Below are 16377 nucleotides of genomic sequence, written 5' to 3' on the forward strand. Positions count from 1 at the left end.
AGCAAGGGCTTAGATATTAAGCATGAAACATCTTCAAATGGGTGTCTATAAAGTTTGTTCATATAAAAGCCCAAGGGTCAAAATTAGCCAGACCCCAGAGGGTCATTGATTTTTTTTTATATATACATGTATAAAGTTAAGACTTAAAGACTCTTTTGTGAAAATCCAAATGAACTTAAGAGCTTAGATATTTTGCATAAAACATCTTCTAGTGGTTGTCTACCAAGTTTGTTCAAATGTAAACCTTAGGGTCAAAATTGGACCGGGCCCAGAGGTCATTGATTTTCCTGATAAGTACTTTAAATCCTGTATTTTTTGTGATGTTTTACTTATTCGCTGTTTATTCTGGGGTGAAAGGGGCTCGCTCCACTTAAACCTTTTGACTTATTTCTCAGGTGAGCGTTCCAGGGCCCTCTAGGCCCTCTTGTTTATAATATTATTGTTGTGCCTTAAAATTTTTGTAACAGAGAATGTCTATGTAATTTAATATACATAATTATTGTACATAACCTGAATAAAAGCTTCCGGATCAAAATATTTAGATGCTGTTTTCTGGTAGGTAAGCCCCATCTGCTTGCAATAAAGTACACAGACCTTTCTTTTATTCTAGGAATTCTATAATCATTTTAATCACAATATAAACAATATTTTTTAATCCACAGAAAGAACGTTTATACATGTAGCTTTATACACTTTAAGCAATGATTAATCATGCCGCCAAAAAAGTGTTCATTTATAGAACTTTTAATTGGTTTATTTATAAATGTTTGGTCTTGCATGATCATTATTACTCTATTTTTAGCAGTAATTAGAAGTTCATTTCTACCTTGTCTAGTCTTTATTTCTAAAAATAGAGAAGAAAAAGGTGTCCACTATTAAAAGAACATAAAAAAGATAAATGAGAATAGAATGCGTCATTAGTATAGGTTATAGGTTATATACAGAGTTTTAAGAAATTAATTTTCGAGCGAACAAAGTGAAGCAAGAAAATTAGCTTCTTTAAACTTTGTATATAACATATAACCCGACAAACAGTTAGCCTGGCTCATTTAATTCAATGGCATTATTTTAATAGGCAGAGTCCAATCAATCGACTCATTTAACATATAAATGTATGAAGCACTGTATGGTAAATATTTTGGCAAAATTTAAACAAAATAGAGCGATTTCATTGGCAGACAAACTTTAGTGAACTGTAATGTTTTTGATTTTTTTTTCTTCAACATTTCTCTTTATACTGTAATGTTTTGTGGGAATTTTATTAGATTTCAGTTTCCTGGCAGATGCAATTTGTTCATGATAAGTGATATTTGACTGAATGCTGGTGGTGATAATTAGTTTGAAGAGTTTAATATGTTGTATTATTGCAGTTATTAGAGTATCTAATATGTTGTATTATTGATGGTTGTTGATTCCAATATGTTGTATTATTTCAAGGATGATAGATCTGAATAATTATGTTGTACTTTTACAGGAATTTAAATTCTAATAATTGTGTTTTATTATAACAGGGATTGTTGATTACCAACATGTTGTATTATTGCAGGGATTTTTTGATTACCAACATGTTGTATTATGGCAGGGATTTTTTTATTACAAACATGTTGTATTATTGCAGGGATTGTTTGATTACGAACATGTATTATTGCAGAGATTGTTTGATTAAGGAACATGTATTATTGCAGGGATTGTTTAATTACTAACATGTTGTGTTATTGCAGGGATTGTTGATAACCAACATATTGTATTATTACAGGGATTGTAGATTCGAACATGTTTCATTATAACAGGGATTGTAGATTCCAACAAGATGTATTTAAATATTACAGGCATTGTAGATTCCAACATGTATTATTACAGGCATTGTAGATTCCAACATATTGTGTTATTACAGGCATTGTAGATTCCAACATGTTGTATTATTACAGTCATTGTGGATAATCAACATGTTGTATAATTCAGGCATTGTGGGTTACCAACATGTTGTATTATTACAGGCATTGTAGATTCCAACATTTTGTATTATTACAGACATTGTTGATTATCAAGATGCTGTATAATGCTGGCATTATGGATTACCAACATGTTGTATTATTACAGGCATTGTAGAATCCATCATGTTGTATTATTACAGGCATTGTAGATTCCATCATGTTGTATTATTGCAAGGATGGTGGATTCCAACATTTTGTATTATTACAGACATTGTGGATTCTACAAATTGTATTATTACAGGCATTGTAGATTACAGCATGCTGTATGATTACAGGCATTGTAGATTTCAACATGTTGTATTATTACAGACACTGTTGATTCAATCATGCTGTATTATTACAGGCATTGTAGATACATGCTGTATTATAACGGGGATTGTAAATTACACCACGTATTATTACAGGCATTGTAGATTCCAACATGTTGAATTATTACAGACACTGCAGATTCAATCATGCTGTATTATTACAGGCATTGTAGATACATGCTGTATTTTTACAGGGATTGTAGATCACAACAATGTATTATTGATAGGCATTGTAGATTCCAACATACTTATCCCCCTTAACCCTTGCCCAAATCAGTTTTTTTTGGTTGGTACATCTGTTGCCTCTAATAAAAATGGAAATCCTATTCAATTATGTTTTGTTATTGCAGGCATTGTAAATTTCAATTTGTTGTATTATTGTAGGGATTGTAGATTCCAATTATAATGTTGTTTTGTTACAGGAATAGTAGATAATTATTGCAGAGATTGTAGATTCCAATAATAATGTTCTATTATTACAGGTAATGTTGTATAATTGCAGGTATTGTGTGTTTTACAGGCATAAATGTGAAATTACATGTTTTTCTATATTAAACACATTTTGTTGTATTATAAAAGGTATTGTTGCATTATAAGGGCTATTGATGTATTATAACATTGTTTTATTGTTGTATTGTTTTATTATGTCTTGTTTAATTGTTTTAATATAGGTATTATTGTGTTATTACAGTTATTGTTTTATTATTACAGGTATTGCTATATTATTACAGGTAGTTTTGTATTAATACATTTTTATGCCCCCACAGAGTGGGAGCATATAGCGTTGCACTTGTCCGTCCGTCCGTACGTCTGTCCGTCCGTCCGTCCGTCTGTCCGTACGTCCCAAAATCTTGTGAACGCAACTCCTCTTAAACCGGATGGCAGATTTTGCTTAAACTTCCAGGGATGAACAACCTTAATGTGTAGATGGTAGTAAAGGAAGGAATTTTTGCTGCGACCAAATTTAACAGAATTATGGCCCTTTGTTGATTTTTTCACTATATACCATGTAGAAATTTTGTGAACGCAACTCCTCTTAAACCGGATGGCAGATTTTGCTTAAACTTCCAGGGATGAACAACCTTAATGTGTAGATGGTAGTAAAGGAAGGAATTTTTGCTGCGACCAAATTTAACAGAATTATGGCCCTTTGTTGATTTTTTCACTATATACCATATAGAAATTTTGTGAACGCAACTCCTCTTAAACCGGATGGCAGATTTTGCTTAAACTTCCAGGGATGAACAACCTTAATGTGTAGATGGTAGTAAAGGAAGGAATTTTTGCTGTGACCAAATTTAACAGAATTATGGCCCTTTGTTGATTTTTTCACTATATACCATATAGAAATTTTGTGAACGCAACTCCTCTTAAACCGGATGGCAGATTTTGCTTAAACTTCCAGGGATGAACAACCTTAATGTGTAGATGGTAGTAAAGGAAGGAATTTTTGCTGCGACCAAATTTAACAGAATTATGGCCCTTTGTTGATTTTTTCACTATATACCATATATATGTTGTCAGTGGGGGCATCCGTGTCCTTTGGACACAGTTCTAGTTGTTATATTATTACAGGTATTGTATAACAACATGCATTGTTGTAATATTACATGTTTTATTGTATTATAGGTATAAGTGTTTTATTACAGGTATTGTTGTCTTATTACAGGTATTGTTGTCTTATAACATGTATTGTATTACAACATGTATTGTTTTATTATAGGTATGTTAGTGTGTTATTACAGGAATTGTTGTATTATAACAGGTTTTATTGTATTATTACAGGTATTGTAGATGTGAGTTTAAGATTCCAGTGATTGTAGAGAGGGAGAAGCCACAGCCACTTGCTCAGACAGGAGAGATTGAAGAAGAGGAGGTCATAATAACAGCATACTCAAAGGTACATTAGAGGTTATTATAGGACTTTCAGCCCTTAATGTACTGATTTCAAAAGGGATTAGCCTTTGTCACCAGTATAGAGCCAGGCCAGTCTGAATTTCAGTACAGTTTGACCACACTTTATATTGTCTTATTGTCTGTAGCTTAATTTTTATGTTTCCAACTATTTTGGGGGGGGGGGGGGGGTGTATAGATTTGCCTCAGGGATCATGCTGTCTGTCTGTATGTTGATTAAACAGTTATTTAATACCCTTGTTACTATATATAGTAACAGAATTGCCTATGATTTCAACTGATTACTAGTATGAGTGTCCCATAACCCATTATCAGTATGCGGCCTTGTGATAACTGATTATCATAATCGGCCCGCTGAACACAGGTAAGTGCACAAACTGAAGCAATGACGTTACAATTTACGTCATCAAAACAGCTGGCTGTTAAAGTGAAATAGGGATTGAAGCACAAATAGCTTGATTTTATATTTAGAGCATACGCTTAATTTCTTTACACACAGCTTTATTAAAATTTTAAGAAAAAAAAAAAAAACACTAGCTACAATTCCATTCTGTGAAAATAAATCTTGCTTCTACTAGATTTTGTTGCATACACATAAGGGAAGCAACTCTGTAGAAGCTACTGTATGGTACAATTGAAATCTACAGAGATAGGAATTTCAACAAAAGAAATATCAAAGTAAAGTTTAGATCTGTTATGTAAATTAAAGACATTAATACACATCATAGATGGGCCAGAAGGTGATAATTATTATTCATTTTGCGGCCGATTATCAGATTCTGGCCCTACTCTGCCATGTATAAATCTCTTAACATGTTGGTATAATTCCGTGTACGTTGGACTAATTTCTTTAGTTGTCTTTTGATATACAAATTCCTTAAACATTGAAAAGATGGTTCCAAATTTAAACCATGGCAAATCTATTACATGTACACAAATTCAGCAGGTTTACTGGTTAAGAATTGTCCTGCGTTGCCATGTTGCTAAGGTTGATTGCTGAAATGTATTTTACCCTCATAACTGCTTGTTCAAATCTGATCTGGTTCATTAATTCTTTCATGAGTCGTTATCAGTAATAATTTAAAGTTAAAGATACAGGATTTCTAAGATTTCTAAGTGGCCAAGCTCATGCAATAATTTACCCTCACAGCTGCATATTTGATTATGGTCAGTTAACCACCACAGTTTTAGATAGAAAGTCAATTTATGATCTCGTAAGTATGATATGACTGATTAGCCAATAAAAATTAATAGTCTGTTTAAAAGTTTATGATTAAAAAGCTGGAACAGTAATTTTCTTTTGATTTATCATACAAACATTGTCATTTTATTGAATATTTTAGTGGGACACAGTGCAAAAATCATTGGTGAGGCCAGATAATCGACCAGTGATTCTAAACAGGGCTTCATCCACAAACACCAGCAATCCATTTGGTTCCACTTTCTGCTTTGGAGTACAGGACATGATATTTGAAGTAAGTTTCAACTAGTTTTACCAACTAGGAAATGAGTGGATAAGGTTGTTGACCTTGAATCATTGATCCCTCAGTACTGTGAATTTCAATCCTGCTAGGAACTTTGGTTACTTTTTGTGAGGAAGCTATCCAGCTTGCTTACAACACATTGATGGTTCTACTTTGGTGCCAGATTGTGCTGAAATAATGCATGGAGGTTCACCAAAGTTCTTTCTTCTCAATTAGAGTTTGAAAATCACCAAATGACTTTAACTGTTTTAGTGTGTTAAAAACACAACAAAAACTCAGTTCATAGCCACAAAGCTCCATTCAAGCAATATAGTTTGTGTCCCAAATTTAAGAGTCGGAGTATAATTTGTTGGCTTGGTCTGTAATCCATCCATCAGTAAAATACCTCTTGTCCGGCCAGTTACTTACATTATTACATACTAGTATCTAGAAAAACTGTAGACTGCGCCTTTATAAACGAGGATTATAATGAAAACGATACTCCGAGATGTAAACATTGACCTGTTATGTTAGAACAGTTGTTGACCAACAACCCATTGGCCATTTGCCCTCATACTTCGCACAACCCATTGGCCATTTGCCCTCATACTTCGCAGGTGCACTTGTCTTGGCAACTAGATGACCCTGATTGGCTTTGGTGTCAAAAGCCTAGGTCATATTGACCTTTTACATCGAAACAGTTTGTGACTAATGACTCCTCAATCCATGAGTCTTTAGCCATTAACATTCACAGGTGTATTGGTCTGGGTCTTCTGTTTCCAAAATTGTACAACATTAGACCAATTTGTATAGAAAAAGATTGAGTTTTAAAGCAAAAATGCACATTAGATGATCTGTATATATTTTGGCTGAAGGCCAAGGTCACATTGAAACTGTTTGTCAAATGTTTTCCAAGCAATAAAACCAATCAGCCCTTGGCTTTCAAACTTCATAGAAGCATTGGTCTTGGGCACTCCATGACCATTTTGATTTTTTGGTGGAAGGCTTAAAGGTGAAGGTCATATTGACCTTGTGTATCTGTTCCCGACCAACAACTTTACAACCCATGGCCCCTTCACTCTCAAACTTCATAGGTGCACTAAATAAAACATGTATAACATTACTTTTAATATGCCTCCTTTCAAAGAAGAGAGGGTATATTGCTTTGCACATGTCTTGCGGTCAGTTGGTCTATAGACAAAACCTTTTTAGATCAATAACTTAAGAACACCTTGGCCTAGGAACTTCAAACTTGGTATGGACTTTGGTCATGACCAGTAGATCAACCCTATTGTTTTTTGGGGTTACTAGGTCAATAGTCAAAGTCATAATGTTCAATTCACATAACTAATTGGCTGGCGTTTGGTGGTTTTTGCCTTGCACAAAGTTAGGGCCAGCTATGCCTGGATTACAAATTTGAAGCAAACAATATAGAGAGTATGTTTTTCAACATTTATTATAGTTGTTATACGTTTATATCTTCAATTACAAAAAAAACCCATATGATGAAAAATAATAAAATACTTTCTTTTTCAGGTCATGCAGAATCAGCATATAGCATCAGTGGCCATATATCAGCAGAAACAGGTGACCCCTGTGGCTGTCTCTTGACAAACAGCGTTGCCTAGGTTACTCACTGCCCCGACCAATGAAATCGAAGTCTGCTAGTCATGTGATAACATCATAGAAATAACTGCCAATGAAATTCTTCCTATTCAATGTTTTCTCTGGTTCACAGACTCTTTTTCAGATGAATAAGTGCTTTTATGAAATTCTGGATTTTTTTCTATAAATAGATTTATGTTCTATTTATAGATTTTATGTTCTATTTATAATTTTATGTTCTATTTTTAGATTTATTGAAGAGTATTTGTAATCCATTATGAGAAGACATTTTGCATTTTCTGTTACACCTTATATAAGATTTGAGGCATATTTCAGCTTTAGAGTTAATGCAATTTTATACAGGAAATGAATACTGGACCTATTTTGCATTATCAATTTGCCAGGCTCGCCTAAAATCTTTGGTCTTTGATTAATTCAATTTGAATTTTTACACCCATGTTGTGACACTTGCAGAATTTTGTTGCAAATGACAGAAAAAGAGGGGTTTGATTGAATAAGAGGTTTAAAGGAAGAGGTATAAGAAAAAATGAGAGGTTTGATTAAATATTTGAGAGAAAGAGGTATAAAAAAGGCTTAGGGGTTTGATTAAATATTTGAGAGGTTTAAGAAAGAGGTATATGAAACAAGAGGAGTTTCATTAAGTATTTGAGAGGCTATAGAAAGAAGTATTATAAAAAAAATGAGGGGTTTGATGAAATATTTTAGAGGTTTAAGAAAGAGGTATATAAAAAAAAGCGATTTTGATTGAATATATGAGAGATTTTGTGTAGGAAAGAGTGGAGTAAAGGGAATGGGGTAAAAAATGAATATTCAGAGAAACTTTGAAAATTTGAGAGGTTTGAATAGATATTTGAGTGGTCATTGTATGAGTGGTATTAAAAATCCAATGCATATAAATACAGAAGAAAAGGGGAAAATTGAATTTAAAGTGACTAGCTTGCATTTAACAGGTAAATGTTTTATTTCTGTATAAAAAAATCTTACCATTGATAACTTTTTAGTAGATGGAATAGGTTGAAACTTCAGACACTTGTAGTGATTATCTAAAATGATGGACACAGGTCCCATTACTCTGACTTACATTTACCTACAGAGTTAGTAAAATAGTGAGGAAATAATTTTGCTCTTATAAAACGTCAGCAAGTTGCTCTTGAGGATTTATAATGAATAAGGTAAGGAAAATATGGACGGGCAGACATTTGTAACTCTACTCAATTATAGATCTCATAATTTTCATTCTGTTTATGGGGGAAGATATTGTTTGTAACATTATATACATGATTCTTTATAGACTTCTTAATGTATTTGTGTATCCTATCTATATGTTAGTGTACGAAAATTAACACTTATAATAATTGTTGTTCATTCCATTACTGATGTGGAGAATTTGACATTCACGTACGAAGAAGGCATGGTGAAATTATAAAACCTTTGAAATGCTGTATATTGTACTTTATCTGTATAAAATGTATTTGTAATATATATAATAATGTACATATATAATGATATGAGTATTTTTAAAACATGCATCTTTTTGTTGTTTTCAACTGTCTTAGACTTACTGTACATGTATATTGATATTAACGTGTGTTTTTTTTTTTTTTACATTTTATTGTTTTAATCATATATATTATATATACATATGTATGTATGACTTTTTCAAGCATTTTAATCATTGTTTATTGTAATATATGTTGAGAAAATATTGATCATTTACTGTATGTATCTTCTCAAAGGGAGATAATAGAGAACAATTTTAACATTTACAAATAATATATTGGAAAAAGTCAGCGTTGTGTCAACATTTCATCGTCTATTGAAAAAAGCTAGTTTAATTTTTTAGCTTTAGAAGTTTTTAATAATTTTTCTGCTGTTGAATTTCTGAAATGGACTTGCCCTGCTTTTATGGAATGGTTCATTATTTTTTTAAGGGATATCTAAATTTAAAAAAAATTATCAGTCAACAGTACATGTATTAAGTCATTTCAGACAGGATATGTCTATTGACCTGGCTCTTTAACTTGTGACAAAGGTTGTTCCCTTATAGATCCAGTGTTCTAAAGCTGATCTACCTTGCCACCAGTATAGAGCCAGGCCAGCCTACACAGTTTGACGAGGCTCTTTACTGTTGGCTGACCAACTTTAAATTTTCATCTTGATATCCCCAAAAATTCATAATGGACTGTCCCGAAAATAGAAAACTGAGAAGTTGATTTAAGAAATTCAGTGTGGTTAAGGGGTAAAGCTTCTTACCAACTGTACTAGATTCAAGCCATGTGCATGATACTTGGGCTGGAAAAGGATAAATGTTAAGTGAACTATAAATTATGTTTGTATATGAGGAAGATGTTTAGGTAACCTCCTGGACAATTTCTCACCCAAGTCTGAAGCCTCCTGTACAATTTCGCCCAAGTCTGAAATAGGGATATAAGTAAGATTTTCTTTCATCTGTAATATGGCCATTTCATCGTTGAACAAGAAATAAGAGGCATTAATTTCTATTACACATTTTACTTAATACATGAACAACCATCTTATTTTGTTAAATAATCACACATATCTAATAAAACATGAAATTACAAAAATTTAGACATTGTCTTATAAGTGATCAATCATACAAGCAAGTAGATGTGGTATTTATGAAGTAAATTTGATATTGATGAAATAAATTTGTTACTGAACAAGTGAATTCGGTATTGATTAAGTAAATACTGTATTGATAAAGTAAAATCGGTATAGATCTGTCGTACAGGAAACTAAATTTGGTATTAATCTGTCTTAAAGGTGTGTATTTAAAGTCGGTGTACGTAACCTACAAGAAGAGTGTAAAATGGGTATGTCATGCCAGAAAAGAGTAAAATTGGTATCTCATATAAGAAGGTAAAATTGTTATTATACAAAAATAGAGAATCATACAAAGGGAGAGTAAAATCGGTGTACTTAAATTTTTGTACCTAAAGGGTATAAAGCTATATCTAATGATCAATATAACAAAATTTAAACATAAGTGGTAAATTAATGTTGTGTCCATAAGCCTATTGTTGATTATCAAAATAGTTGTACCATAAAATGTATCTGTTATTTAACACACATGAAAACTGAATTACAGTAAACAACTGAATGTAAATAGAACAAAATATTATGCTGCAATTTTAAATATGATTTTAAACTTTTACCAATGATCTTGTGCATGTGCCATTTGCTCGTAAGAAAATAAACCAACATATTTCTTTGAAACATGTACTTTACAATTATTCTTTTTCAAAATTCAAACCAAAATTTTGTTAACTGCATTCAGCAGAGATGTAGCTTTATACACTTTAACTTCTTGATAAAACACTGAAAGTCACTTAAGAGTTTTAAGATTTGACAGACAAATACATGTACTACATTTACAAAAACAGTTTCATTCAATTTTCATATAGTAGAGAGAATTATTAGAAAAGGCAGTGTTTTGTTTTCTCATTTGAATAATTTGCTCAATAATTTTGCATCATTTTATAAATATTTTTCTTTTTGAAAAAATTGAAATATGACTGAGACATGAAAAAGTTAGACATGGTGTTGCAATTTTTCTTTTGCTTTCATGACATTTATATTTCACTCCCCAGTTTTATTCTATGCTACTTAATGGCATTTTATTAGTGAGATATAAATCATATCATTCACTGTATATCACTCACTGTCAATATCTGATTGTTTGTCATCATGAAACATGATATATAATGAAGAAAAAGTGAATATTTTTAGTTTTCCGACGTAAAATGTGGGAATAAAATGTGAAAATTAGATTTATTTTGATTTATTTTACTTATTCATGAAAAAGAAAACAATGTGACTTTTATATTTTTTCTTTTACATGTACTTGTTATGGGGAAAAGTAAAAAGTGTGAACATTGGAATATTTTTTCTTACAAAAAAAAAAGTAAAATGTGAATATTTGACTAATTTTTGAAAAATTGAAAAGAAAAATTCGAATATTAGTTTTTTTTTCTACATGAACTAAATAAGTGAAGAAAGAAATGTGAATATTTGTTTTATCTTTCTTAGAAATTGAAAAGAAAAAATTTAATATTTGATTTTTCTTACTTAATAGTGAAAAAGATAAATACAAATATTAAATTTATCTGATTTATTAGTGACTAGAAAATCTGAATATTTTATTCATCTCTTATCATTTTGCACTTACTCTGAATGTGTGACAATGTTGGAAACTGTTCTGCTTTTCAGTGAGATATATTCTATATCAACAAAAAGAAAAGGAATTGAAATTATCTATATTTTTAATCAACTGTTGATTTGAACATCAACTGTATATGTTGTACTCATTCAGTAATTTTTAGATATGAATCTTTGAGTGGCTATTAGCATTTTGGAAGGAGAGTTTTTTTTTTTTTTTTTTTTTAAATTTTTAAACATAAACAACTGTTCATTTATAGTTTATCACTATAGAGCAAGGGCAGCCAGAGCCTCTGTGTGCAGCCTGACTAGGCCGGCAAACTCCCAAGTTTTCATTGTGATTACCCCATAATTGATAATGGATTGTTCCAATATTCAAGCAATGTATGGGTTTTAAATGAATTTAAAGAGTGAAAAAACATCATTTAGTATATTTTCTCAAAAGAAAATGTCCAAAAGTACATGTTTTGTGTGAAAGTGTTTTTTACTGAATCAAATTGTGAAGTTTTTCAAGACTTTTTATCTCTTAATAACATATTGTAGGAAAGTTTTTCCATGGTAAAGTTGTTAACTTGAATAGTTGTCAATGACGTAAATACATTTTACTATAGAAGTGAAAAGAATATGACTTTTGTGCCATATAATAAACTGACAAGTTTTTAGTATGAAATTACCTTGGAATTTATATATTTTTTACAAAGTTATTATAAAGCCAAAGTTAACGGAACTCTTTTATATATTTAAAGTTTGTAGTTGTTTGCGGGTGTAATATTTAAAGATGATAATGGCACCCACCCATATATGAGCTGCGAGATGACAAAACAAACACAGAACGTTTGCGACCAGCATGGATCAAGACCAGACTGTGCTTCTGCACACTCTGATCAGGATCCAAGATGGTCTCTTACAGTTTCTCTAATAAGGTTTATAAGCGAACAGCATGGATTCTGATTAGGTGCGGATGCAAACACACTATGTTGATTTTGTCATGGCACAGCTCATATATTTTTTGAAAACGATTGATAAAATTGATGCATTGGTATACTGTTTACGGCTGTTAAACTTTAAAAACCACAATGTTATGTGTTATGTGAGAACCAAATAGTTGGAGGTTCTTAGGTCTACATGTATAAGATGTATTTGGACCAGGGGTCCCATTCAGGTTGGAGAGGGAGGGAAACTACTCAGAATATTGAATTTCAGTTTTACAAGCATTTGATTTTTTTTATAAAGAATGGGGCAGTCGGTGGAGCAAATTGAAGCATTTTGTATATATAGAGCTCGGCTAATGTTTTTACATGTAACAATTTGATTTAAGACAATTTGTTTTGTTTGATTGTTTTTTCAACCATAAAACATGTTTAACAAGCTGACGAAGGAATTCATGTGTAGTTTGAATTTGCTTAAAGATAGGTCAGAACTGGTGCACAATCAATTTGCAAACTGTCCACTCGCATATACTGAGAAAAAGTACATTCAAAAGTGGACACTTACTTAATACAAAACAAAATGTACAAAAAAATAACTAGTATTCATTCCCCATGAAATGAGAATTTTTCATTGCTGACTTAGAAATACAGTTAATGTTTAGGTCTGAAGGGTAGCAGTATCTCCACTGTAGAAGCATGAATGGTCATTGACTAATATTTTTTTTATCTTGCCATAGATTGCTTATGTATTATTGTTTGTTGAACATGATTACCTATTGTCATACCTCGATTGTATCTTGATTTTAAATGAGCCGCGTCATGACAAAACCAACATAGTGGGTTTGCGACCAGCATGGATCCAGACCAGCCTGCGCATTCGCGCAGTCTGATCAGGATCCATGCTTTTCGCTATCAGTTTCTCTACTTGTTTTAGGGTTTGTAAGCGAACATCAGGCGCAGGCTGGTATGGATCCATGGTGGTCGCACACCCATTATGTTGGTTTTGGTCATGACGCGGCTCAAATGTGTTGTTTAATTTTATCCTAAATTTGCAGTCTTTCAACTATTTTAGTATTTTAATTGATCAATTAAGTTTTAAAGGCAAAAATCCTGATTTTAGTGTGTAATGTGAAACTGGTACTTGCGGTGTTAACATGAACAATTGAGGAATTGGTTTTCTATAATGTAGTATATTTTTATTGTCATTGAATATGGTTATATGGTTAAACTGCTTACCTCAGTTCAAGAGAGTGTAGTAGATATTTTTTGCCCGGCATTTGGTGTATTTGAATTGTGGACGCTGCACACAGTTTTCTTTATGTGCATGTGATGATTTGATTGAATGAAAGATGTATGTACAACTTTGCCTCCACTACTGATTTAATTTATGTTAAAAGAAAATGTCAGTTACTTTAAAGCAGGATGCCTCCAGGTTTATGCTAATTTTCAGGAATTTTTTTTTACAATGTATTTAAAAGTAAAATATTGTCAAGTGAGCAAAGAAAGTAATTTACACATCGCAGAAAGCACCTAAATTCTACGAAGAAACAAACAACAAAAACAAACAAACAAAAAGGCCAGAATATGCAAAGAAATATGCATTAGCCAAGCAGTAGAAATATGGTAATAAATACTGCAAAATAAGTCATTGATTGCAAATAACATGTACAATAAATCTTGAATTGTGAATATTTTTACTCTTCTGAAAATTTTGGTACATTTTTCTCAAAGTTGATTTTCTTGAAATAATTTGGCTCATCTTAAGGCATAAAGCTTTAAGTAGAATGTGTAATTACCAGAACTGACACTTTCTGCCAGTTTTTGACTGAAATTATTGTTTTAAGACGGATCTGAACTCCACAAAACAAACCAATACTGACAGAAGATTGTAACCAAATAAAAGATTGCACAGATAATGATGGAAAATCTTTAAGTTCTAGTCTTAAAATTAGCGAGTATGGTCAGCATTATTCATTATAAAGATTTGTTTATTTTCTCTGGGGTTCAGGTGTGACTTAGCATCTTTGGACCATGTTGGACTGTAAACATTTGAGGCCAGTTTTGGACTATGAGCATTCAAGACCAATGTTGGATTGTAAGAATTCAAGGCCAATGTTGAACTATAAGCATTCAAGGCCAATGTTGGACTGTAAGCATTCGAGGCCAATGTTGGACTGTAAGCATTTAAGGCCAATGTTGGATTGTATACATTCAAGGCCAATGTTGGACTGTACACATTCAAGGCCAATGTTGGACTGTAAGCATTTGAGGCCAATGTTGGATTGTAAGCATTCAAGGCCAATGTTGGATTGTAAGCATTCAAGGCCAATGTTGGACTGTAAGCATTCAAGGCCAATGTTGGATTGGAAGCATTTAAGGCCAATGTTGGACTGAAAGCATACAAGGCCAATGTTGGACTGTAATTATTCAAAGCTTATGTTAAACTTGAAACATCCTAAGCTCATGTTAGACTGTAAACATCCTAGACCCATGTAGACTGTAAACATCCTAGGCCCATGTTTAATTGTTAAAATACTATACACATTTTGGACAGCTAAAATCCTTGATTCATGTTGGACTTTAAATATCTTACGCCAATGTGAGACGGTAAACATACAAGGCCCATGTTTGATTGTAACAGGTTATATTTGACTGTAAACATTCTAGGCCTATGTTTGGCTGTTCAGTCCTAGACACATGTTGGACAGTTAACATCCCGGACTTATGTTGGACTGTTGGTCCATGTTTGATATGAATATACGTTTTTTTTTGTCGATGAGTGTGAAAATATGTTTTAGAGGGAATTTTGTAATACTAGTATACTTCTATGTGTGTTACATGTGTAATATATAAGTATATATGAAATACATGTGTATATCCTATCTAGAGAAAAATGTATGAATGGTTTATGTATTTTATAGGTAATACAGAAGTAAAATTGGTAGATGTACAACAGATTGTGAATGTTACATCATGATATAAGTAAATATGGAACAAAACAGATATTTAATGCTTTTTGCGTACATCAATGCTTTTATTTAAATCAACTTAAATACATAATTTACCATTGTTTTTAATATTTTCCTTATGTACATTATTTGTTAATGTGAAAAAAAGAAGAACTATTTACTGTGATTTTTAGCTATTTTTCATGCATACTGTTATTTATTTTGGATTTATTCAAACCATTTTCAATCCTGTATGTGAAAAAAAATAAGAATAAATCTATGCATAAAATTCAAATGATTTTGTTTGCTTAATTTAGTTGAAATATCCTTTGTGGCTGAGGTAATGATTAGCATTAAAATCTCAGGTTATTACCAAGGTACCAATTGAAAGGGTGTTGTTTTTTTCTCCCAGTTTCTCCTCTTATAAAAAATGTATGTTTTTATTAATTATCATGGTATTGGCAATATATTTCTAAAATTTTGTTCCATTAGTATCAACAAAATACACGGGAAAGATTTATCTTGTTGAATTAATACTTCTGAAGGCAAAGAAAACAAGTCAGAATCTGCGGCTGAGAAAAAAATTGTGTCAGGTGGTGGGACTCATTTGCTCTCTACCAAGCAAAAGAAGTAAACGCTGAATATATAAAATAAATAAAGTCTGAAAACAGCAGCATAAATGTAACCATTTGTCTGACAGGTGCTGACACTTTTGTCTACATATTTTTACCTCATTTAACCATCAAGTTTTCAGATGTGAGCTTTTGTGATGGCAATCTGTTCTTCTCCATAATTTTTTTAAACAACATCTACTTAAACACTTGGCTGATTTTGATCAAACTTCACAGGAACGATCTTTAAGTGACCCTGGGACATAAGATAAGGGGACATGCAACTCGCGCTTTCTTATCAGTGCCAATGTTGGTGTCCAATTGGAATCAATCGATCGATAAGCGCCGTGTTTAAATGCCATAATCACAGACATGCCGGATTGATCGGTATATTTTCCCCTTATT

The 16377-nt window shown here is 32.0% G+C and overlaps 1 long non-coding RNA gene across 1 annotated transcript; it reads left to right on the forward strand.

The window, feature by feature from the left end:
• Positions 1-4045: 4045 nt before the first annotated feature.
• Positions 4046-8746, forward strand: LOC132716267 (uncharacterized). Its single transcript, XR_009623788.1, has 3 exons — positions 4046-4202; positions 5560-5691; positions 7216-8746. It is a non-coding gene; the product is annotated as an uncharacterized LOC132716267 (long non-coding RNA).
• Positions 8747-16377: the final 7631 nt, after the last annotated feature.

This window comes from Ruditapes philippinarum, unplaced genomic scaffold (assembly GCF_026571515.1).
Source record: "Ruditapes philippinarum isolate M1 unplaced genomic scaffold, ASM2657151v2 ctg13705_1_1_1_1, whole genome shotgun sequence".
NCBI lineage: Eukaryota > Metazoa > Mollusca > Bivalvia > Venerida > Veneridae > Ruditapes > Ruditapes philippinarum.